The sequence below is a fragment of the Podarcis bocagei genome, assembly GCF_964188305.1.
Source record: "Podarcis bocagei genome assembly, chromosome: 5".
NCBI lineage: Eukaryota > Metazoa > Chordata > Lepidosauria > Squamata > Lacertidae > Podarcis > Podarcis bocagei.
In genome coordinates this window covers 86,642,315-86,668,592 of record NC_138129.1, presented here as the reverse complement: position 1 = coordinate 86,668,592, position 26,278 = coordinate 86,642,315, and the positions used below count along the sequence as shown (strand labels likewise).

At 44.8% G+C, this 26,278-nt stretch overlaps 2 long non-coding RNA genes across 5 annotated transcripts in view; one reads left to right on the top strand and one right to left on the bottom strand.

Annotated features, from left to right (window-relative positions):
- Nucleotides 1-3,582: 3,582 nt before the first annotated feature.
- LOC308587146 overlaps nt 3,583-26,278 on the bottom strand; it is a 34,275-nt gene continuing 11,579 nt past the window's right edge. For 3 of the 4 annotated variants that reach the window (XR_014008228.1, XR_014008229.1, XR_014008230.1), the window contains exons 3-4: nt 4,942-5,192; nt 3,583-3,717 (exon numbers count right to left, since the gene is read on the bottom strand). This is a non-coding gene — a long non-coding RNA (uncharacterized lncRNA). Of the gene's footprint in view, nt 3,718-4,941; nt 5,193-7,019; nt 7,073-26,278 lie in introns of those variants that run through there. The other variant, XR_014008231.1, reaches the window with a different exon arrangement.
- On the top strand, nt 7,185-19,492 carry LOC308587155. Its single transcript, XR_014008240.1, has 3 exons — nt 7,185-7,294; nt 15,546-15,696; nt 19,409-19,492. It is a non-coding gene; the product is annotated as an uncharacterized lncRNA (long non-coding RNA).

Genomic DNA, 26,278 nt, shown 5'->3' with positions numbered 1-26,278 from the left:
CATCCATTCTGCTTCTGGAAGGCAGAAACTATACATGGAAATATTAAGAAAGCAGGTTTTGCGTGGCAAGTCCCCTCCCCCATGTGAAATGAAGACACTGGACACATTATTTAAGGTTAATGGGCATAAAAAGGCCACAACTTTATTGATTACAGAATTGAAAGGTATTGGCCTTAGGCATTGGCTCCTATCGACTACCCGGCATGGAGACCGGGAAGGGTTATCCACAAGCCGTGGGAGTCCTGTTGAAGTACGCCAACTAGGATCCCACGGGTGTCACCGCTCGGGGGCGTGCCGGAGGCCCTTACCTCCCTAGGTTTCGGACAAGTCAACGCCCCCGGAGTCCTCTACCAGACTACCCTTTCCTTGGGGGAAGGTGATGGCGCTTCCTTCCCCCCCATTCATTTGCATAACAATGAACCCCTGCCAATGCCTAACCGCCAATACCACAGAAGTTGTGACGTATGCTACGAGGTAGGCGAAAAAACCAAAAGGCTGACAGTGCGCCAAATTGGAAAAATTCCTACCAGACCCCTTGCGGCGACCAACCGGAGTCCATAGCAAGGTCATAGCTAGCTAAGCCTAAGGGTGGGTGGGATGGGAAAACCGCTCAGCTGGCAAGGGGAAAGAGGGCGGTCCCCGGGCGTGCCTGGCCTTAAGTAGGCTAGGCCACGCCTCCCCAGCCTGCCGATTGGCGGGCCAGGTCGCAGGCACGCCCAGGGATTCCCTGGATCTCGCGGGGGCAAAAGGCCAGCCCCTGCGTGTGTGGGAGGGGGTAACCCGCAACCCCCTCCCCTCCCAAGCTCGGAAATGGCTTTGGCCAAACAGTAGGAGACACGTCCTTACTGTTGGAGCGATGTGTGGGAATGTTCAGGGATGCAGGAGAGGATATATTGACTGATTATATCCTTATCCAACTTGTACTAACAAGTTCCCAATATCAGCAGAGTAAAACATTCCCCTTTATTTAAGTTTGCAACGGCAGCGTGTGCTCAGGCTTGCTTAAGCCTCTATAATAATCACTCTGGTAAGTTCCCCTTTATTCCCTCTTAAAATAGAAGACACGACACAGTCCTTTACAAAAGTATAAAAAGAGTTTACTTGCATTCTGTTCACATCAGATCCCAGAAGGCAGACTTAAACTTAGTGAAGTAATATACATTTGGATTCTATCTTATAAGAAGTTAGTCCCTTTCTCCTCTCTTGGCTGGGAGCCAAGAGGGCATCTTTAGCTTAGCAGATGTTGCTTCTTTGAAGGAAGAGAGGCAAGAGAGTAAGAGAGAGATGGCTGCCCCTGCCCTGTGCTTTATCATTACCTGCACAGGTGAGGCCACACCCACCTCTAGTCACATGCGGAGGAAGTCTGTCCCAGGAAGTTTACCTGCTGGCTGGACAGACATCCCTCCCCATGTCTAAACATGTACACTCTAGGAATGTTGTAACTGACTGCTCCTGTGTTTCACACCCCACATGATGGAACAGTGGCTCAGACAGCCTCTGTTGAGGTCTCTTTCACTGGAGGTGTTTGAGAAGAGGGTAGATGGCCTTCCATCGGGGATTCTGTAGTTTCATTTTGCATTGCACGTCTTGCCTGGATGATTGGACTCATGTAGATCCCTTTGAATGCTGTGATTCTAGGAAATAAATACATGAGTGTGTCTTGTGCAACACAGCAGACAGCTATGCTCTTTCAGGCCATCTCCAGCTCTCTGGATAATCAACAACACTAATTTGTCTCTAGTCTAATTGTGGTAATGGTATGATGATTTGTTACGGCTGCCTAAATGTTTCACATACACAGTGCCATTTGCTTCAGTGGAATGTTTTCTCTCTGGCCATGCTGAAAGGAAGGCTGTTTGCTTATGGACGATGTCATCGCGCCACTCCTTGGTGTGTGGAGTGCCGCAGGGCGCAATCTTCACCCTGATACTTTTTAACATCTTTATGCGCCCCCTTGCCCAGATTGTCCGGAGCTTTGGGCTGGGCTGTCACCAATATGCTGATGACACTCAGCTCTATCTGCTGATGGATGGCCACACCAACTTGGCCCCGGACACACTGACCAGATGCTTGGAAGCTGTGGCTGGATGGTTTCATGGAAGCCGCTTGAAACTAAATCCTTTGAAGACAGAGATCCTCTGGCTGGGTCGGGATGGCATGGGGATGAGGGACCAACTCCCTTCTCTTGTGGGAGCCCAATTAGTGCCATTGCCTTCCGTTAAGAGTTTGGGTGTAATCCTTGACGCCTCCCTTTCCATGGAGGCACAGGTTACAGCAACAGCCAAGGCGACATTTTTCCACCTCAGTTGGTTCCCTACCTTTCCCGCCCTGACCTGGCTACACTGATCCATGCGACGGACACCTCCAGGCTTGACTACTGTAATTCGCTCTATGCGGGGCTGCCCTTGAAGCTGTCCCAGAAACTCCAGAGGGTGCAGAATGCTGCAGCGAGGTTCCTCACGGGGTCTCTGCAATGGGAGCATATTCACCCAGTGCTTTTCCAGCTGCACTGGCTCCCGGTGGAGTACAGGGTCAGATTTAAGGTGCTGGTTTTTACCTTTATAGCCCTTCACGGCCTAGGACCCTCGTACCTACAGGACCGCCTCTCCCGGTATGTCCCACGGAGAACCTTAAGGTCCATAAATAGCAACACCCTAGTGGTCCCATGCCCTAAGGAAGTTAGATTAGCCTCAACCAGAGCCAGGGCTTTTTCAACTCTGGCTCCGGCCTGGTGGAACGCTCTGTCTCATGAGACCAGGGCCCTGCAGGATCTGATTTCTTTCCGCAGGGCCTGTAAGACAGAATTGTTCTGCCTGGCCTTTGGCTTAGAATCAGTTTGATTCCGTCCCCCTCTTTCTTTTTTCCCTTTCTCCTCCTGTGATGAGGCTGCATTTTAATGTTTTAATGTTGTATTTTAATCTTGTTTTTAAATTGTATTCATTCAACTTTCCTGCTTGCCAGGGGGTTGGACTCGATGGCCCTTGTGGTCTCTTCCAATTCTATGATTCTATTCTATGAACTTGTTTTTATTATTGGTTGTTAGCCGCCCTGAGCTCAGCCTTGGCTGGGGAGGGTGGGGTATAAATAAAATTTATTATTATTATTATTATTATTATAGACAACTTGTCCTTCCCCTGCTTATTGAAAAGATCAACCTAAATCCCCATAGGCTGTGCCCCCAAATAGTTCTTTCTAAACTTGGAAGGCAATGGCATAGCCGTCATGAAAGAAAGCAAAACAACAGCCTCTCAAAGGGAAGTTGAATAAATGCCTTCAGCGGGACAATTGCAGGTTGCGGATTCCGGAGCACTTCCTCCATGTGTAGGCTGTTCACATTTTCCTATGTGCCTGAATTGAACCATTCTTTAACATAAGTAGTAGTCTTCTTTCCATTATCAACCCCCTCCCCTTGTTGGTTGGGAAAGCAGATGCATATTGTGTTCTTGAATCTGCATCTGGATAGATAAAAACAATAGCATTGACATCAAGCCCACCAGCCTCCCAGGCTGTCCAAGCAATCTTTGTGTTGCACAAAGTTAGCCTCTTGCAGTTGCCAGGTTTTCACACCCTGAATTATGAATGTTCTCCTCTGAATATGGTTTATTTTTTGGGATATGGTACCCTGGGACATTATGCAAGCTCTCTTCCAGCTTTTCCATGGACCAAAGCCAGGGTTTAGCGTACACAAGGCAGTGTGAGCCAGGCCATTTCTTCCTGCTGAAGAAAAAGAAGGGGAAAGAAAGTCCTTAATATATTCAAAGATGTTTGCAAGTGCTTTGCAATCTTTTTTTAAATATATATATATATATATATATATATATATATATATATATATATATATATATATTTGATTTTACAAGTCTGAAATGATAATATTTGTAGATTCCTCCAAATCTCTGGACTTCCCACCTTCCCCTCCATGGGTCCTATTGTTAACCTTTTCAATTGCATATTATTCAATAGTCCATTTTCTTATATCACTCCATTATCTCCATAGTACTTGCTACACTACAAGTGTTATTGCAATCCTGCTAATGTTTTCATCTGCAATAATAATAATAATAATAATAATAATAATAATAATAATAATAAATTTTATTTATATCCCACCCTCCCCAGCCGAAGCCGGGCTCAGGGCGGCTAACAACAATCAAATAATCAGTCAAATAATCACCCAATCTAAAAATATTTCATTATAAAAATTAATTAAATCAAATTGATGACAACCAATTAAGCAAAATTCTGAGCAGGTTACCAGAGGAGGGAGTCAGGCTGCGCCCTGACCAAAAGCCTGGCGTAACAACTCTGTCTTGCAGGCCCTGCGGAAAGATGTCAGGTCCCGCAGGGCCCTAGTCTCTTGTGACAGAGCATTCCACCAGTTTGGAGCCGCAGCCGAAAAGGCCCTGGCTCTAGTTGAGGCCAGCCTAACCTCTCTGAGGCCTGGGACCTTGAGGATGTTATTATTTGCAGACCCTAGGTTTCTCTGTGGGGCATACCAGGATAAAATATATATCCCCCCCCCCCATTCTTTGCTAAAGTTTTGGTCTTCTTGGTTCCTGGGCTTTCTGGTCAATTTTTTGCTTTGCAATCTCAAGTGCGTAAATTAATAGAATTATATTAAAGACATCTGTGGTTTTGCCTTTACCTTTATGTAATACAACCTGGTTATGGCAATTGTTTTTTCTTATAGTACTTTGCCTGTTCCACCTATTATGATGGAATTATGATGGCAATGCCTCTCTAAGCACCCACCTGGTGCCACTCCACTCCTTCCCTCAAACCATAACTCCATGCCACCTCTTCCACTAAAGCCTTTGCCTTAACCTTTCAAACCCAAACTTTAATTCGTACCCTTTCTACCCTTTCCATTTCCCCCCAGTTGGTCTCCACCTGTCAAAATTTAGATTGTAAGCTCCCTGGAGACAACAAGTCTCTAGAGACCTGTTGTTTAGGAGCTCCAGACTGGAGTGGTCTTCTACTTTTGGAAGAACCTCCTCTGGTGGACAGACAGGACTGGCAGCCTCAGACAGGACCTGTCTGGCTTGCAGTTAGCAAGATTGTCTGTGGTGGAGCAGATCCTCAAGCTGTTGATGCCAAAGTTATTTCTCCCTGCTTTTTGGTTCCCCACTGTTTGCCTTCCCTCTTCTCCTTTCCCTAACTAGGGAATGGAACAATTTTAACCTGGTTTGGGGCTAAGAAACAAGAGCATTGTTTTAGGCTTCTCAGCTTAGATTTCCACCACCCCTTCACCCTTATGTAATATAACCTGGTCTTTATTTGACTCCTAAGCCAGGCTGAGCTAAGTCAAGGTTTGGCTTAGCATGTTGTCCAAACTCAAGCTCATGGTTAATATCTGTCCTTGCTAACCATGAGCTGCATCCAAGGTTTGTTCTTAAGCGCAAACTCAGGTTAGGATGAGATACTAAGCCAATTGTTGGATTAGCTCAGCATGTCACAGGAGTGCAAAAGATCAGGAGTGCAGTACAGTCTCAGCAAACCATTGTTTGAGTACATGTGGACCAGGCCAATATGAATATAGTTTTTACTGTTCTCCCTTAACTGTTTATGGACTTGGAGCCCTGGGAGGGGATCGGGGAGGGGAAGGAAATGCGGTTTGTGTGAAGGAGTGCAGAGGTGGTGGGGGGCAGCGGGAGGAGGCAGGCTCCATGCAAGGCAGTGGAGAAGCAGGGGAAGGAGGGAGGGGGGCTGGGGGCAGCAGTTGCAGAGTGTAGCCTCGAGCATGGGGATATTTCGAGGTAGAGCGGACAGGGGAGGGGTGGTAGAGTCACGTTTATTATGTGCAGAGCTTGGGATGCAACAAGCACACATCAAGCAGCCGAGGAGGTGGTGTGTTGTGGAGCCAGCAGAGAGAGCTCCAGACTGCGGGAAAGCATCTGGAGTCTTCCCACCTCCAACGGGCGCTGGAGGTGCGCAGGCACCAAACCCCCACTCCGCCTTGCTTACCTCCCTGCTCTCCCCTCCCTGGACTCTCCCCCTGGCGCCCTGTACTGCTTGGTGCCCTGGCTCGCCGCGCCACTACGCCCAATGTTAAAGACATCTCTGGTTACCTGGAACAAGCAGACAGACTCCACAAGGAAGAACAGCATGCCTATTCCTCAGGAACATCAAGTGCTTCCCAGCAGACCCCTGGACTGGAGCTGTTCCTTACTTTGTGGAGTGAAAAGCTAGCCCAAGCAGTTGGACACACTTCAGGTCTGCCACAGCAGAGCTGAGTCTTCTTCTCCCCACCCATTTTGGACTGGGAGTAGAGACAAGGTCTGAAGGACACCAAGTCAGGAAAGCATCTTTGCCACCACAGGGTCAGCTCTGTCCCACCAATAGTGCCTCACCATTGCGCCTTGCCTTTTGCAGCCACAATGGAGTCAGAGACCCTGTGTAGACAAGCTCTCTCCCCTTAGGCAGTGAGTCATGCCAGTTTCTTATTCAACTTGAATAAAATATGGTGAGGGCCCAGATAAGCCCTGCCCCACATAGAGAGTTTGGATATTTGATATCCCGCTTTATCACTACCCGAAGGAGTCTCAAAGCGGCTAACATTCTCCTTTCCCTTCCTCCCCCACAACAAACACTCTGTGAGGTGAGTGGGGCTGAGAGACTTCAGAGAAGTGTGACTAGCCCAAGGTCACCCAGCAGCTGCATGTGGAGGAGCGGAGACGCGAACCTGGTCCCCCAGATTACGAGTCTATCGCTGTTAACCACTACACCACACTGCCCCCCCCCATTTAATGGGAATGCCCATCAACTTTGTGGGGACCCGGCCCCCTCAAATATTTTATTGTGGGGGCCAAATCCCCTACAACCTCTAGAAGTTGGCTCCTATGGTCCCTTGCTTGGGGGACATCTCTTCTTCTGAACTTTATGTGCCTAGGAGAGGGAGTCCATATAAAGTTCCTGCCATGAACCAGAAATGGAATATACCAGGAAAATCATTGTAAAAGGGCTATCCCAATGACATGCCGAGAAGAGAAGATATAAGAAATGTAATATGAGTAAGTCACTGCCATACAATCTGCAGTGGCAGAGTCATGGGACACAAAAGCACTGGTCTCACCCTCTTTCTCAATTACATCATAATGAGGAATTATCTGGCTCTAGAGCCTTTTTCAAAGAAGGAAAATGAAGTGACCTCATAGTCACCATCACTTTCTGTCTCTTGGCAACGGGGGGGGGGGCGCACTCCTTTCTCACAGGTCTGGCACTGACTCAGAATCTGACTAGACCTCTTTCCCTGAGCAGGGAGAGCTATCAGAAGAGGAAAGTAGAAAGGTCACAGGTCAAGAAAGGTTTTTCTCTCCCAATTTATTTCTTCCTCGAGGTTCTCAGGGTTCTAGAACTGCAGGAACAATATGAGGATGCTGGCAGATGAGGGACATCTCAAGAGGCCAACCAGGGCCATCTTACTCATAGGTGCTAGGGGTGCAGGGCACCCGGGTGCCGGGCTGTCAGGGGCGGCAGGCTGAGAGTCCGGGGCCGAGATTTGGAGTTCAGGGATTGGGAAGAGCAGACAGCTGCTGCCAAGTGGAACAGAGCCTGCCGGAGCGCTGCAGCTCTTCTGCTCCAACCACCTGCGGGCCTGGGATTGGCAGGCCATCAAGAGGCCCGCCAATGCATGCTGCTCACACGAGCCTCAGACTCGACTGCTGTTGTGCTGGGCTCTGCTTGCCCTAACCCCCAGCGCCCTGGCCTTGCTCTGCTGCCGCCTCGGGCTCCTCTGTTGCTGCTGAGGCAGCCAGCCAGGCCAGCTCTGCTGTGCACTTTGGGCAACTTGGGGGGGTGCCGGGTGGATCTTTGCACCCTGGCAGAGCCTAGGACTTGCTGATCAGAAGGTCGGCGGTTCGAATCCCCGCGACAGGGTGAGCTCCCGTTGCTCGGTCCCTGCTCTTGCCAACCTAGCAGTTCAAAAGCACATCAAAGTGCAAGTAGATAAATAGGTACCGCTCCGGAAGGTAAATGGCATTTCCGTGCGCTGCTCTGGTTCGCCAGAAGCGGCTTAATCATGCTGGCCACATGACCCGGAAGCTGTACGCCGGCTCCCTCAGCCAATAAAGCGAGACGAGCACCGCAAACCTAGAGTCGGCCACGACTGGACCTAATGGTCAGGGGTCCCTTTACCTTTTACCGCATATGCTTAAGATGGCCCTGAGGCCAATGCTGCTTTTCCCTAGGGGAATTTGACATTTTCTCTCATTCTCCCCCCTGCAGTACTTGACAGAGTAATCCAAAAGGAACAGGGCACATCTGTCAGAAGTTGAGCACCTTATTGTATCACCTCCGTATTTTGCGCTGTGAACCAAGAATGGGGGTGGGGGGGAGTCAGCTGGCAGTTTGCACCAGTGGGATGCTTCATTTGGTAGATGAATTAATCAGCAACAAAGTCATTCCCAGGGTTAGCGAAATAGTCTAGAAAATGTGTAGGTATTATTTGTTCTAATGGATAATGAATCAAACGGCAAAGCCTCCCCTGCTTAAAAATGGTTTCATTTGTTGCCTTGCTAAAAAGTAAAAATATAGATTGGGGTTTTTTTTTTGGGGGGGGAGTGATGGTCTGAGTCATTGTTACTCACCTCACACGTAGGTGCTCTGCCACTTAACCCAATGCAAGGAGCCAGTAAATGTCCAAAAGTTCAACGTGCTTTGAAGTGGAGGGAACCAAGGATGGGGGGAGATATCTGCTTGGTGGCAGTGGCAAGAATTGTTGTTTAGTTGTTGTTGTTGATTCCTTCCTTTCCCCTCATGGTTCAAGCTGCAGCCTATGCTGTCACACCATGCCATCCCTTTATCCAGTGTGGTGTAGTGGTTAGGAGCAGTAGACTCGTAATCTGGGGAACCAGGTTCATGTCTCCGCTCCTCCACATGCAGCTGCTGGGTGACCTTGGGCTAGTCACACTTCTCTGAAGTCTCTCAGCCCCACTCACCTCACAGAGTGTTTGTTGTGGGGGAGGAAGGGAAAGGAGAATGTTAGCCGCTTTGAGACTCCTTCGGGTAGTGATAAAGCGGGATATCAAATATCCAAACTCTCTATGTGGGGCAGGGCTTATCTGGGCCCTCACCATATTTTATTCAAGTTGAATAAGGAACGGACATGACTCACTGCCTAAGGGGAGAGAGCTTGTCTACACAGGGTCTCTGACACCATTGTGGCTGCAAAAGGCAAGGCGCATTGGTGAGGCACTATTGGTGGGACAGAGCTGACCCTGTGGTGGCAAAGATGCTTTCCTGACTTGGTGTCCTTCAGACCTTGTCTCTACTCCCAGTCCAAAATGGGTGGGGAGAAGAAGACTCAGCTCTGCTGTGGCAGACCTGAAGTGTGTCCAACTGCTTGGGCTAGCTTTTCACTCCACAAAGTAAGGAACAGCTCCAGTCCAGGGGTCTGCTGGGAAGCACTTGATGTTCCTGAGGAATGGGCATGCTGTTCTTCCTTGTGGAGTCTGTCTGCTTGTTCCAGGTAACCAGGGATGTCTTTACCATTGGGCGTAGTGGCGCGGCGAGCCAGGGCACCAAGCAATCAGTGGCGTAGCGTGGGTTGTCAGCACCCGGGGCAAGGCAAGTAATTTGCGCCCCCTAACCCGTGGATTTGTGCCCCCTAACTCGTGGATTTGCGCCCCCTAACCCTAACCCCCAGATGTTGCGCCCGGTGCGGCCAGCCCCCCCTGCACCCCCCACGCTACGCCACTGCAAGCAATACAGGGCACCAGGGGGAGAGTCCAGGGAGGGGAGAGCAGGGAGGTAAGTGAGGCGGAGTGGGGGTTTGGTGCCTGCGCACCTCCAGCGCCCGTTGGAGGTGGGAAGACTCCAGATGCTTTCCCGCAGTCTGGAGCTCTCTCTGCTGGCTCCGCAACACACCACCTCCTCGGCTGCTTTATGTGTGCTTGCATCCCAAGATCCGCACATAATAAACGTGACTCTACCACCCCTCCCCTGTCCGCTCTACCTCGAAATATCCCCGCGCTCGAGGCTGCACTCTGCAATTGCTGCCCCCAGCCCCCCTCCCTCCTTCCCCTGCTTCTCCACTGCCTTGCATGGAGCCTGCCTCCTCCCGCTGCCCCCCCCACCTCTGCACTCCTTCACACAAACCGCATTTCCTTCCCCTCCCCGATCCCCTCCCAGGGCTCCAAGTCCATAAACAGTTAAGGGAGAACAGTAAAAACTATATTCATATTGGCCTGGTCCACATGTACTCAAACAATGGTTTGCTGAGACTGTACTGCACTCCTGATCTTTTGCACCCCTGTGACATGCTGAGCTAATCCAACAATTGGCTTAGTATCTCATCCTAACCTGAGTTTGCGCTTAAGAACAAACCTTGGATGCAGCTCATGGTTAGCAAGGACAGATATTAACCATGAGCTTGAGTTTGGACAACATGCTAAGCCAAACCTTGACTTAGCTCAGCCTGGCTTAGGAGTCAAATAAAGACCAGGTTATATTACATAAGGATGAAGGGGTGGTGGAAATCTAAGCTGAGAAGCCTAAAGGAGAATGTTAGCCGCTTTGAGACTCCTTTGGGTAGTGATAAAGCAGGATATCAAATCCAAACTCTTCTTTCTGTTGAAACATACTGAATAAGTATGGCTGGCCATTTGAAATGATAGCAGAGGAGCTTCCCAACAGGTGAGGCATTGTAGCAAACCAGACGTCACACTATTTTCACACAAGGGGCATGCTATCTATCCATATTTTTCCCGTGTGCATTGCAGGGGGGGATGTGTTCATGATTGAGCTGCAAACCAGCTCCGAGTTGGTTTTGTCTTTGCCTTCGTAACACAACCACCTGCAGACATACCACAGGATCATACGCCCACTAGGAGTTGAATTAGTTTCTCCATGAGAGTTGTCACAGCTGGAACCAAACTGAAGAGAAAGAAAGCCTCTGCCTGGCGCAGGAAGAAAAACTTCCTAAATAAATAACAGTAGGATTTAGGTGCTACCTCAAGGGACAGATGCGAAGGAACAAATAAGTCAACATTCTGTTTTAGATGCTTGGTAATAGGTCACTTCCCTGCTGCTCAGCTTATTGTAAACACTTCACATATCAGATGATGTATTCCCTCCGTGATTCTCTTGGAGCTGGTTTGATCCTCTTTGAGTCACTAAGCAATATCACATCTGTAGCAGGCAAAGGCCTCCCCAAAGCAATTGCTCTTACTGCAGCATGAAGCTGATATGACTTTGCTAAACTCAAAAAGCCTTTTTGAGATTAGAATGAAGGTGGGTGCTGTCTACACACGCATAACCGGATAAGACTTACTGTGGTAGGAAAGCTTCAAACAAGCTGAAACAAATTTTGAATTTTTGGACAGACTGGTTTGATGAGCTCAAGCCTCTTGTATTATTTCATATTTTAGCAACATCAAGGAGGCTCTCCCATCTTTGATAGTTTTATGGGGTTTATTTTAATTAATTTATGTTTTCTTCTTCTTGCTTCGTTCTCAAATGACTTCGCTTGCCTTCCTCCTATGGTCAATATATGCATCTCCACTGCTGAGGCAATGAGGAGGCAATCCTTCTCTTCTCAACCCTTCTCTGCACAACACAGACTAGAAATGTCATTTTTGAGGCCTTCCGATTGCCAAAAGAAATGGACAGTTTTCACTGGTGAAAGGGGGGAGGATGTTTACAAGAAGTATCCCGTCTGTCACTTACAAAATCTATTTGTAACTAGCATGTCATTTGGGTAGTTCACATCTTCTTGAAATGTTGCTACAACAATTAAAAACTAAAAAACAGATATTCTCACTCCAGAACAATGTTTCTTCATACCCTCTTTAGCACATCCTCATTCTTTTAATAATTTTTGGTCCGATTGTCCCCTTATGAATGTTGTGAGTCTTGCCAGATTAATATATTCACAAAATTTAATTTGCCATTATTTCATTGATATAATTTTTATCCCTTTCCAATTTATTGCTATAAGCATCCTGGTAGCTGTTGTCGCACAGAGGAATACTTTCCTTTGATTGTCAGAAATATAGTTTGTGATTATATCTAAAAGGAATGCCTCCTGTTTTTTACTAAAAGATATTTCAAACATCTTTTTGATTTCTTCATATATTTCATTCCAAAATTGTTTAATAGGTCAGCATTCCCACCACATGTGAAACATTGTTCCTATTCCTTTCTTGCATCTCCAACAGGTATTTGATTTTAATTTGTAAATTTTAGCCAATTTTACCGGAGTTAAGTATCATTGGTACACCATTTTCATCAAATTTTCTCTGATTGTGCAACATGCCGTAAATTTAAAATCACATTAAATATCGGTATGTAATGAATGATGCTTTGCAGGGTTAAAGAAAGAGAAAAATGGTGTAAAAAGCATAAAGATAGAACTAATCTACATTAGACACAACTTAGAAAAAGTAAAAAAAATTGAGGTCTTAGAACAGAGGAAGGAAGTCAATATGTGTATATGTATGTAATGACTAGATTAGAATGATGATATAGTTTTATTTGTAGATGTGTATTTTTTGTTCTTTTTTGTTCTTTTTTCTTTTCTTTTCTTTTTCTTGTTTGTACTGTTTTATTTGGGATTCAATGTTTGTAATTTTTGTTGTAATTTTGCATTGAAAATAATAAAAAAACATAAAACATAAAAACATAAAAACTAAAAAAACAGTTAAAACGGATGTCAGGGAACTGCCATCGGAGCCAGAGGGAGAGGGAGGGCTCCAGAGGGATTCTGGAGAGTGTCCCGGGAAGGAGAGAAGCAGCACATCTTCTGGGGAAGGAAATCAGTGTAACACCAGTGGAGAAGGGGGGCAGATGGGGGAATCGGCGAGGTGGCTCCAAGACTCTTCGCTGGGAACCAGTGGGGAGAGCACGGGTCCTCCAATGCCCACACCCTCCCTGCGCAGAAGGCTTCCGCGCAGGGAGGCTAGGCGGAGACTAAGCGTCAAAGAGCTTCTTTGCTGGAAGAAGTTCAAGAAACGCCCACTAACGGATTCTGCCAGCGATTGAGACAGCCACGGGCGAGTGGCTGTCCAGACAGAAAGGGTTCATTCAGGCAACCAGCCAAGAGTGGCGTTGATTTACACACAAGCAACCCCTAGAACCATTACAACAGATTATAATCTCAGGATTGAAACTTGTTCATGTCTTATCCACATATAGGGCAACTGAGTGCTGACTGGGGTGGGTGGCTTTGATGCCATGTTTTTAGGTCCACGCCTGGTGCCAGCTCCACTTCCTGTGTGGATTCCACTATGCATTGTCCACACTTGCCTATAAGGAAACTTCAGTCTGTGATCTCCGGCTCCTGTGCTGGATAGTCAAAGGATGGGTGACACCTAAAGTGATTGGTGTCCCAATCATGTGGGATCGACACATGAGCAGACATGGTTTTAGCAGAATATGGTTTTAGCAGAAATGTAATAAAGAATTAAGTAAAAGTTGATTGATAATGGGCAAAAATGGAAAAATTGAAGGATAGACTGTTAAGATAAATTATAGAACAAAAATTGAGAAAGATGGAAAGAATTTGCTGAAACTAGAACTGAACTAGAATACAAAAAGGGAGGTGTGAGGAGGTTGAGGAAACAAGTAAATGAAAAGTAAAGATATGGAATATTGGATGTGTTTTTAAATGTTTTTGTTTTTAAACGTTTTTGCTTTTTTGTTTCGATGTACTGATTTTTTTCTTTTTCTTTCTTTCTTATTCTGGTTTTTATTTTCTTTTGATGTATTGTATTGTAACTTTTTACTGTCTTCCTTTTTTCTCTTTTTCTGTAATTGTTAAACTTTTAATAAATATCATTTTTTAAAAAAAGAAGCTCATAGCACATTTTCCCCTCTTACATACAGCTGTGCACAATCTGCATTTGTTCTAGGTAAAGGTAAAGGTAAAGGTAAAGGTAAAGGGATCCCTGACCATTAGGTCCAGTCGTGGCCGACTCTGGGGTTGCAGCGCTCATCTCGCTTTTTTGGCTGAGGGAGCCAGCGTACAGCTTCCGGGTGACATGGCCAGCATGACTAAGCCGCTTCTGGCGAACCAGAGCAGCGCATGGAAACGCTGTTTACCTTCCTGCCGGAGTGGTACCTATTTATCTACTTGCAATTTGATGTGCTTTCAAACTGCTAGGTTGGCAGGAGCAGGGACTGAGCAACGGGAGCTCACCCCGTCGCGGGGATTCAAACCACTGACCTTCTGATTGGCAAGTCCTAGGCTCTGTGGTTTAACCCACAGCGCCACCCGCGGAAGTGGTAAAAAAGAAAGATAAAGGTTAAGTTAAGTCAAAGGCGACTTTGGGGTTGTGGCACTCCTCTCACTTTTAGGCTGAGGGAGCTGGTGTTTGTCCACAGACAGCTTTCCAGGTCATGTGGCCAGCATGACTGAACCACTTCTGGCACAATAGAACAAACATTGTGATGGAAACCAGAGTGCAGTGGTACCTATTTATCTACTTGTACCGGCATGCTTTCAAACTGCTAGGTTGGCAGGAGCTGGGACAGAGCAACGGGAGCTCAACCTGTTACGGGGATTCGAACCGCTGACCTTCCGATCGGCAAGCCCAAGTGGCTCAGTGGCTTAGAACACAGCACCACCCGCACCCCTTTTACTTGTAGAACAATACATTTACAGCATAGGGTGCATCAGTTCAAAGAGGAATAAAACTAAAATCAAAGTCCTTTGGCCCTAACCAGTATGGACAATGGTTAGAGAAGATGGGATTTGTAGTCCAGCAGTATCTAAACAGCACTACATTGTCTATCTTTGCTACAGGCTGATGGCACAGAGTGCTGGCCTAGGACTGTGGAGATCTGGTCTCAAATCCTGACTCAGACATAAAACTTTCTGGGTCATCATAGTCTCTCAGCCTAACCTACTGCACAAGGTTTCTGTGAAACAACCATGTATTCTGCCCTGAGCTGCTTGGAAGGAGGCAAGAGAGAAATTCAACAAACACCAGTTTGCTGTCATGGCTTCCTCAAACTATCCTTTGAATTGTTGTATGAAGCAGGCGCTATGAAAATGGTGACAGAAATATAATTTTGCAGTTTGCTGGGGAAAGAGAAACAACTGCAAAAGTAACTTCTGGTGTACATAATTGGTATGTTCACAGTAAACGAAGGTTTTAAAATATACTAGCATCACAATGCAATATGATCTGGGACTTTGTTTTGATCCCAGTGGTTTCATTTAGCTTGAATGCTTGCAGAATTTGAAAATAAACTCTCCCTCTCTTGTCAGTGGCATTCTAAGGACTTTGACATTTAGTCAAGGTGACCACAAGTAGCTAACTTTTTCTCTCTCTCTTCATTTAACAAAATCGATAATGCAAATCGCAATGTCTTAGAAATACCAGGGCGAGGGTCAGCTTTATAGAAAATTCACTTTAACTTGCATCATTGCATCTTATTACAGAGAGAGGGTAGGGAGAAGTCACTGGTTTAATTAATGCCTATGCTATGTGGTGCTGAAGGGACAGCTTATACAGGCAGCCTGCCAGTGGGGGCTTTTATTTTGCTTCGTTAATAAAGGGGAACAAATGGTCTAATTTGAAGCTTGCCTACTTGTCTTTTGTTAGGTGCCAAGCTGTCAATGCGAACACATGCAAGCATGGAAAGGGATTTTGACGCTCAGCAGCTACATCATGCTTCGGTGGTCATAACTGATAACTTGGTTGTAGTGCAGAACAAGTCCAGTTATTTTACATATAACACACATCAAAGCCCAGGGTAAGTGCGGGGTTTTTTTGGGGGGGGGGGGTGTTCTTCCTTCCTTCTCCTCTTGTTCTTCTCATTCCAGCCTGGATATAAGATTCAGAAATTAATTCAGAAAAGCAACAATGCAAAGAACCAGAGCAGAAAAAAGCCCACCTGAGTCTTTAGGATGGGTGATGCATTTCAATGTGCATAAACACATGTCTTCAGGGCAAATGTAGCCCCTCTGAGATCAACCCCTGCAAAACTCTGAGCTGATTCCTCTTCAAGGAGAAATGAAAGCAGTGGGGATTTTCAGGAAGAGGTATCAGTGGACAGGAAGGCATAGAGGATGAACAGTATATTGGCCCAGGAACAGACACCAACAATGGGAAACATTTTAATAAAAATTCAGAGGAGCCTCTAAGACCTTCTGCCACAACTGAAACAGCAGGCCTAAGAAACCGCCCAGGTCAGGTAGCCCTCAAACTACCAGGTCCTTATCGCTAAAGGAGTATCAACCAATTACAAACTCTGCCATTACAGGGGAGAGAAGAAAAGGATAGGGAGTCTCACCAATGCATCACCTCTTCCCCATGTTCCTGCCATTTCAGCAGTTTTAGAACCATGAGGCCTTTAGTGTTCTGGGACAGCCCTTGTGACTCACAGAATTGTAAGGAAATTCTAAACTGCCATGTGAGTCTGTCAGAAAAACAGAATCCTCTTTCATGAGAGAAATTGGAGGCTACGTTTTTGGGCCAGCGCAACACCCAAGATCACCATTGCCATACAATCAGTGAGAAGGAGGGGGGAAATGCCTTGATGCAATGAAAACCATACTGGGCTTAGTGGGGGGTGGTTGGTTGTTTATTATTATTATTATTATTAGTAGTAGTACTACTACTAGTAGTAGTATACCGCCGTATACCCACAGGTCTCAGGGCAGTTAAAACATAAAATCACAATATAAAAACACAAAATGCATAGTAATAAAGAAATAAAATGGAAACCAAAAACAACCAAGTAACCTCCCGCGCCTCCAACACCTTTTAAAATGGCACTAGGTGTCAATCAGCCAAAGACCTGGTTAAAGAGGAACACCTTTGCCAGGTGCCTAATGTCAGGAGCTCATCCTACACTCGAGTAGGACCCTGGTAGAGACACATACATGACTGGCATGTTCTCTCCCTCCTGGTCATTTGTTTGGGAGCTTCAAAAGCTTTCTTCTGTCCGAACATCACAGTGACCGATGCCAACAGACACCGGCACACTTAGGGATCCGCAGAGTCTGCGCAGTTCGTGTGACAGATCTCAGGAACTCAGCATTTTGGCTAATCTACTTTATTTACATATAAACACACACGGAGCACTGCAACATGGCTCCCTCTCTCTCTAGCATAAAACAGCAAAGAGAAAGAACAAAGGACAATAGTCCCACTTCATGGAACACAGTAACACAAACATCCTGTCTCCATCACTTCCCACTGTGTGGAGTCAAAACATATACTGTCATGTGATAGACAACAATCCCATGACTGCAATCATGGAGCAGGAATTCTAACACCTAAATGTGTATAATGAAGGCTTCAGCTGAACCTCCCTAAAAGGAGCTGGTAGCAACCTGACTTCCTGAATTATGATCAGAAGTGCTTCCTTAGCCAAACCCACAGGCTTCACACTTTAAGCCATTAGGTTATATAACTAAACTAAATGATAGCATTCATTTTCATGTCCCCTTCATACTGGGGGAATCTCACCCCCTTCCCCATTTTTCAGATGATATATATCCATAGGGATGTGTGTTATATGGATTTTGTGTTAAGTCGTTTTCTATTCCACCATCAATCCTCAAAATTATAGTCACACTGACTTTGCCTCAACTGCGTATTCCCCGATGTTCCCTTCATCTGATGCATTTTAAAAGAATAAAGTCTTGTTCATTTTGTGTGAGAGAGGGAGAGGTGGAACAAAAAGGAAAACAACTTCATGTGAACAGTGTTGTTCTACTTGACCTTCAGTTTCCAATAATAGTTCGTAATACAAAGTATTTCCTCAGAACAGCTGTTGTGGATATGCTTCTGTGCCTCCCCGGGTTTAATGGCTTTTTAATAGGTAGAATTGTTTGAAGCATTCTGCCGTTGAAAAATATTTCTCACTTCTTAAATAAAGGAGAGTGTCTTATTGACTTTTAAAGAATTACACTATTTTTATGCATTGGAGCTGTCCTCACCTAATTCCTTTCCCACTTCTTCACTTCTGGAACAGCTAAGTAGACCTGCAAGCAGCAATCCTATGCAGACTTCCTTGGAGTAAGTCTGATTCCATTTTTACCTCATTGGGATCAGGCTGTTAGGGTACATTCACACAGAATGTGTTGTTTAATGGAAGGCAGGAAAATCAAGTGTGGGAATTTGCAAGTGTGAATGAGAAACATCACCTTGAATCAGTTCAAAAGCTCTGTACTTGTCAGATTATTGGTGATGCAGCAAGCATCAGGGCCCTCCTCAACCGTTATACTACTGAGGAAATTTTTGTGACCGGATTTTGGACTTGCTCAATGTTCTAGAACAGCTGTGTCTGTATTCTTTATTATTCTTTATTACACTTATTAGTTGCTTGTCACCTGAAGGTCTCCTTGTGACTTATGGCAAAGAACAATATACAGTACATAATAGGTAAAGGTAAAGGACCCCTGGATGGTTAAGTCCAGTCAAAGGCGACTATGGGGTTGCGGCACTCATCGCTTTCAGGCTGAGGGAGCTGGTGTTTGTCCACAGACAGCTTTCTGGGTCATGTGGCCACCATGACTAAACCACTTCTGGTGCAATGGGACATCGTGATGGAAACCAGAGTGCACAGAAACACAGTTTACCTTCCTGCTGCAGCGGTACCCATTTATCTACTTGTGCTGGTGTGCTTTCGAACTGCTAGGTTGGCAGGAGCTGGGACAGAGCAACGGGAGCTCACCCTGCTGCGGGGATTCAAACCACCAACCTTCTGATTGGCAAGCCCAAGAGGCTCAGTGGTTTAGACCACAGCCCCACCTACGTTATGTACCTTTGGTGCATAATACCATAGGGGGAAAAGAAGGGAAACCATATAATACATTAATATTTCATATAAGCTAACATCCTGGGGGGGGACGACACACATACCAGCCATATAAATGCTAGTGAGCAACATTAACAAAAACTCAAACCCCCCCCCCAATGAAAAAAATCACTCACATTGAACAAACATTTCCCCCCATTTAACCTGCCCATCCCATTCAGAAGTCTGGTATCAAGGCCAGCTCTTACAAATCAGTGGAAGGTGAATTGGCAAAGATTGACTCAATCCCTCTTCCACTCCTTTGGATCAAAAAGCCTTCTCTCCACAAAGGGGCACCAATTGTGTGCTCTGTTTGCAACACAGTTCCAACACTTATTTTAAGTTCTTTTCTTTTATATCCCTGGAGTCCAAGGCCACTGCTCAAGTCTTTGCTAGGGATAGGAAAGGAAGAAGCATTCATTGTCTGCACTTTTTGCAGCTGACTGATCCAATTTGACAGTTCCAAACTTGCTTGCAGATTGGAACTCAGCGCCTGATCAGATTTCACACATCTCTGGGATTTGCAAAGTAGTGTGCACAAAAATGTGCATTTTATGGTTACAATGTGTATCTTCTGGGGAAATGCACTGCAAAGCACTGAAAAAAATAGGATTAGTCTCAATAATTTTATATATTATTACTGCTTGTGTATTTTTAGAAACCGCCCTGGGAGCACAATGGCATGATGGATGTTCTACAGATTGGAAGAATAAACAAACAAATCTGCTTTATATTTTGGAAATTTGTTGTTATCATTACTAAATATTGCATGAAAGTTCCTGAGCAGGTTTTCATCTATGTTTGAATAAAATTGGATGCTATTTTGCCTCAAGATGGTGGACTAAATTTTCCAGAGCCGCATTTTTTTTTTTTGTTTCTTAGAATTCCCAAGCAAAGATGAGTATGAGGCTGTTAATAAATAAATAACAGGAGATGAAAAACATTTCATCCACCAATTTGAGACATACCAGACAAAAGAGAATCAGTTTCCTTTCAACTGAACAGTTTCTGGAGGTGGAATAGAAGCAACACAACAACTGACTTATCCCAGGAGCAGGACAAACATTTTATAAAGGTACAAAACACAAAGTTGAGTCTCACATCACCATTGTCAAGATGACTGGAAAATTAGTAGTCTGAACCAAACCAAAATGCTAATTTTCATCTGCTTTAGAAAGATTAATTTTTGTGTGAGAGAAAGCTATGGAAGAATGCTTTGCTTAAACATATTCACCCATTTTTCCCTACCGAAAACTAAACAAATATCAAAAATCCATAGCTGTGCTTTCAAATAGATTCTGTAATAAAGTTGAATCAATACTACACATGGCTAGGAAATATAACCAAGTAACAATGACAAACATGCAATTTCTAATCCTATTTAAACACACTTTGAATTACTAATCTGTTACAAGTTATAGTATGTAATAGACATTTAAGCAAGGGAAAGGTGAAATTTTCCTCCTTAAGTGATGGAGATTTTACTCCTGTATCCCTAAAATTCAAGGGAAGGCTTTCCCAAGATACAGTAAAACCCTGTTATATTACTAATGCTTAGGCTTTCCTTCCATGTAAATTATTTCTCAAAGAGCTAACAAATAAAAAATTAGTGAGACTTAACACCATGTTGCTGTGTATCCCCATCTTTAAGAGGAGTTCTCCAATTTTACAGGAGTCTTGTAAACTGTTCAGGCCTCTTTGGATGGAAGGGATTGCAGGATGAAGGATGAAGGATGAAGGATAAAGGTAATCAATTCCTCCCCCCACCCCCGAGGGCTGTCTGATCATTTTGTAGCTACATAGCCAAGGGACCTGAGGAGAGTACCCCTAGAACCAGGCAAAGGGCCTTCTCGGTAGTGGTCCCCTCCCATCAGATGTCAATGACATAAACAACTATTTGATGTTTAGAAGACACCTGAAGGCAGCCCTGTTTAGGGAAGTTTTTAATGTGTGATGTTTTATTCTGTTATTAATCTGTTGGCAGCCCCCCAGAGTGGCTGGGGAAAACCAGCCGGATGGGTGGAGTATAAATAATAAATTGTTGTTCTTCTTGTTGTTGTTGTTAGCTGATGATGTGTTTGCCCCCATTTATGGGCGGGGGTGAATTTGTCACACCCCTCCTCGCCTAGAAAAAAAGTAAAGGCAGTATTTTTCTATGGGAGAATGTTATGGCGTGAGGGCAATTTTGCTCAATGGGGAAAGGTGGTGATAGACTATTTAAATCTGTTCTGCCCTGCATTCTCCCTTCTTAATCAGCAACAACCCTCTCGTCCTTTTTCAGTGTGGGCCTACAAGCTAGTCTTCTGCTTTCTAGGGGCTGAGTAGATATATTTTTGGGAGACTCTAATTTGCTCTGGGTCTTCTCTTTTTCACCTACTCCACACTGTTGAGTGATGTTGTCTGTTGGAGTGATGTTCCTTCAACTTGGGTAATTGGCATATAGTCTGGACAGGTGAGAAGATTTCAGAAAGGATGGCAGTGTTGGGTTGTGGGCATCTTTTATTCACTGTTGTCAGGCATGGCCTGTGGGTACTGGGGACCTTTTGACCTGATGGGCACATTGGAGTGAACTTTGGTCAACAAGGCTATATGAATAAATGAGTAAATTAAGATACTTTGGAGTGTGCAGAATATATATATATATATATATATATATATATATATATATGGAACAGCAGAAAGAGGAGGAAGGAAGTCGAGTTTTGATATGTTAAAATGATTGTAAAATTAATGAAATGTATAAAATTGAAAATCGTAAATAATAAAAAAGGAATGTCCTCCTGGGCATTTTGGTCCTCCAGGAAAAAAGCCACAAGTGGGGTGCCACAGGGTTATGTCCTGGGCACATTGATGTTCAATGGCTTTACAAATGACTTGGATGAAGGAGCTGAGGGGATGCTCATCAAATTTTCAGATGACACCAAACTGGGAAGGGTATCTATTGCTGCAGAAGACAGAATCAGAATTCAAAATGACATTAACAGATTGGAGAACTGAGCTAACAAAATGAATATCAATAGAGACAAATGTAAGGTTTTGCATATAGGCAGAAAGAACCAGATTCACAAATATAGGAGGGGGGGGGGACACCTGGCTTACTAGCAGTACAAGTGAAAAGGATCTAAGGGTCTTGGTGGACCACAAGCTTAACATGAGTCAACAGTGTGATGCAGCAGCAAAAAAAAGCTAATGCTATTCTAGGCTGCATCAACAGAAGTATCGTGCCCAGTTGAAGGGAAGTAATCGTGCCACTCGATTCTGCCTTGGTCAGACCACACCTGGAATACTGTGTCCAATTCTGGGCACAACAGTTTAAGAAGGATGTTGTCAAGCTGGAACACGTGCAGAGGAGGGTGACCAAGATGATCAAGGGTCTGGAAACTAAGCCTTATGATGAACGCTTGAAGGATCTGGGTATGTGTGCTGGTCCCGTGGGTTACCCGAGAGGTGGGGTCCAAGTCCGGTCCATGGTCAAAGGTGCAACGTGGAGGCAGTCCATAGTAGCTGGCGCTGGGTGCAGGGCAGGGAGTCAGGTGAAAAGTCAGGAACAGATATGCAAGCAGGGAGCCAGGGCGGGTCAGGAGCTCAGGCAGGAAAGCAGGACAGGGTTCAGGCAGGAACTAGCAACCAACAATGTTGCTCCCCCAACTTGGGACTGAGGCTGGCCGGCTTTTATCTGCCCCGAGGCATAGGGCGGCCCCGGTCCACAGGTGACTCGCCTCTCCTGGCCTGGAGGTGAGCACTCCTCCTGCGGGAACTTAGTTCCCTCCGCCTCTCTGCCCTGAGCCTCTGCAGCTCAGGAGAGGCTGGAGGGTTACTGGACCCAGAGGCAACCTCAGCCTCCTCTGACGGGGCTGAGAGTGGAGCACCTGCAGGCAATGGGTCCTCCATCACCTCAGGAGCCAGAGCAGACTCAGCTGATGCCTGCACCTGAGGACCCAGCCCAGGTGAGGACCCTTCAGGCTCATGCCCCAGCCCCAGCTCAGCTGGTTCTGGAGGCGGGGAATCCTGTGCAGGCTAGGATCCCTCAGGTTCAGCATCTGAGTCCAAATCCCAGGCCATCACAGTATGTTCAGCCTGGAAAAGAGGAGTCTGAGAGGAGATCCGATAGCCATCTTCACATATCTTAAGGGCTGTCACATGGAAGAGGGAGGATGCTTGTTTTCACCTGCTCTGGAGGGTAGGACTCAAACCAATGACTTCAAGTTACAAGAAAGGAGATTCCAACTAAACATTTGTAGAAAAAACTTTCTGACAGTAAGAGCTGTTTGGCAGTCGAACAGACTCCCACGAGAGGTGGTGGGCTCTCCATCCTCAGAGGTTTTTAAGCAGAGGTTGGCTGGCCATCTGTCAGGGATGCTTTCACTGAGATTCTTGCATTGCAGGGGTTGGACTAGATGACCCTTGGTTCCCTTCCAACTCTACCGTTCTATGATTCTATATTTCTATGTACAGTATGCTGCCTTTTGCTCCATGGAAGAAAGGTGGTAAACAAGTGCAGTACAGTGTTTAGGAATCTGATGCATCTAACCTATTTCAAAAGGTTGCTATGGGGATTAAATGAGGAGGGGGAAGAGAACCATGTATGCCATCTTGAACTCGTTGGACAGAAAGTTGGGCAAAAAAAAAAAAAAATGTAATAAAAGAGCTTGATAGAAGAGGTGCCTTAGCTGAAAGTTTCCTGGCGGCAGCATCACTGCTGCTTACCGGGAGGAAGAGGGGCAAGGTGGGTGGGGGGCAGCCAGCACTGTGCAGGTGAATGCTGACAGGAATGCCCTGCCTTTCTCTTTTTTATTTATATTTTATTTATGATTTTCAGTTTCATCAAAAAGGAACTGCAGTCTCTGTTATGCCTCATTCCTTTTTTTATGATTTTCAATTTTATACATTTCAGTAATTTTACAATCATCTTAACATTTCAAAACTTGACTTCCTTCCCCCTCTTTCTGCAATTCCTTAAATTTGTTTTTTTTATATTTTCTGCATATCCAAATTAACTTTATTTGCTCATTTACTCAGCTGCTTTAAATATACTTATAAAACTGCAGGTTATTACAATAATCCTGCCAATCTTCTTATCTGTTTACAGTTTATTTCTAAATATTCAACCATTTGCATACATGAACAATTTTCTATACAATTTAGGTAGTTCTGGCCCTATAATTCCTAAAAGAAAACCTTCTGGGTTTTTAAAAAAATAAAAGTTACCGTATGTTGTGCATCCTTTTCAATTCATTATATATCATTTCCCAGTAAGCTTTAACTTTACTGCAAGACCACCACATATGATAAAAAGAACCTTCGAGACACAAGATCTACCCACCTTGGAAGAGTGGCAGATGAAGGTGATAGACTACATGGGACTGGCAGAAATGACTGGCAGAATCCGAAACCAGGGAAGAGAGACGGCGGAAGAAGATTGGAAGAAATTTAAGGACTATCTTGGGAAATATTATAAAATTAGGGAATGTTAGATTGATGTTGGATAGAATCTAAGTGGTTAACAGCTGTAATGATAAAGATAACTGGGGGAAAAAAGAAGAAAGAAAGGTGTAAAATTAAGTGAAAATTAAGGGTGAGGATTTACTGAATGAATAATTTGAATTGGAATACAAAAAGGGGAGGTATGAGGAGGTCCGAGAAATAAGTCAAAAGAAAATAAGTGAATGAAATTATATGTGTTTTTAATTTTTGTATTTTTGTTTTTTGTCTTTTTTGTATAAACTTTGAAAAGTTAATAAATATATTAAAAAAATAAAAAATAAAAAGAACCTTCGTTCTCTTTACACTTCCAACACTTATTTGATTTTGATTTATACATTTTTGCCATTTACTCAGTGTTAGGTACCATTGATATAACATTTTCATATAATTTTCTTTCATGCTGTAAGTTTTATATCCATATTCCACAATCATTCCCATGCTCCCATATCTATATTATAACCAGTATCTATTGCCCAATGTATCACTGAGGAATTTACTTGCTAATCCTTGGTCTCCCAGTCCAATAATATCTTATACATTTTAGACAGCACTTTTACATTACATTCCAACAGATCTCCTTCCAGTTGTGATATTTGTTCCCCAAACCCTCGTATCATATCTTTCTTAAATACTTGGTTCAAATGATGATATGGTATCCATGTTGTAAAATTGCCTGATAATTCCTTAAATTCTTTTAATTGATACTTTCCTCTCTCATTTTAATAAGAAATATCTAAAAAGTTTGTTATCTTGATTCCCCCCCCCCCCCCGGTAAGATTTGCCATTTCTGCATATTCCATAAGTTTTTTTATCCATTCTTCTTTCGCTGGGACGTTTTCTTCTTCTTTCCATTAACACGACCAAAGACTAGCATATTTGTAATACAACCTTCATTAGAATAGAAGAAAAAATATTTAATTGGGGAAGGGGAAACTGGGCCTTGGTGGGGAGATCTCAGCTTGAGCTGCTGGCCTCATTGTTGCCGCTGCCTGGAAGAGAAAAGAACAGAAACGATTCTTAATATTTTCATTTATTATTACTGCAAGGATCTCCATGTGGCCCACATTATTCTCCCTTCCTCATCCAATCCCTAAACTATTCTTAAATCAGGGAGCTGCCTCCCCCCACCCAGCCAGCCAGATTCTCTCTGGCCTCCCTGTTTTTTGTGAACAAAGATCAACACTCACCACTGGTGGAAGCACTGGTGGCATCCATCCCTTGGTTCCTCGGTCTCACATAAATCGTTCTTAATTTTATCCTCCTCCCATCTACGATGACGCTTTCTTCCCTCATATAGTTCAGGGGATGGATTTTGATCGAGCGGCAACAGGAGGCCAGCAGCTCTCTCATCCTGCACAGACTGGAACATCTGGTGGCATCCATCCCTTGGTTCCTCGGTCCCACATAAATCGTTCTTAATTTTATCCTCCTCCCATCTACGATGACGCTTTCTTCCCTCATATAGTTCAGGGGATGGATTTTGATCGAGCGGCAACAGGAGGCCAGCAGCTCTCTTATCCTGCACAGACTGGAACATCTGGTGGCATCCATCCCCTGGTCCCTCAGTCTCACATAAATCCTCTGAACTCTAATCTTTCTGCCATCAACCATCACAGTATCCACCTCCAAACGGTCCAGGGGATGGACTTTGATGGCACAGCAACAGGAGGCCAGCAGCTCTCTCATCCTTTGCAGACAGCAGGATCTAGGGAAGAAAAGGAAGAAGGTCGCAAAATGGATTATAGTTATTTCCTCGATACTCTCTATCTCTGCACTGCAAGCCATTTCCCTCAAAGCATCTAAGGGGGCCCTGAGGACAATCTTTAAAAATAATTCTAACCATGAACTGGTTCCCTATGTTTCTAAATCTTAAGGGATAGCAAAAGAAACAGACTTTGGAAAGAATAAGAGATCCAACTTACAAGTAGGATGAAAAAATCTTCATTTTTTTCAGCAAACACAATTCACCCAAACCAACTTGTTTCTCACTCAATAACCTTAAATAGTTGCTCTACCCAAAGTTCTCAGCCAAGTCACTCAGCAG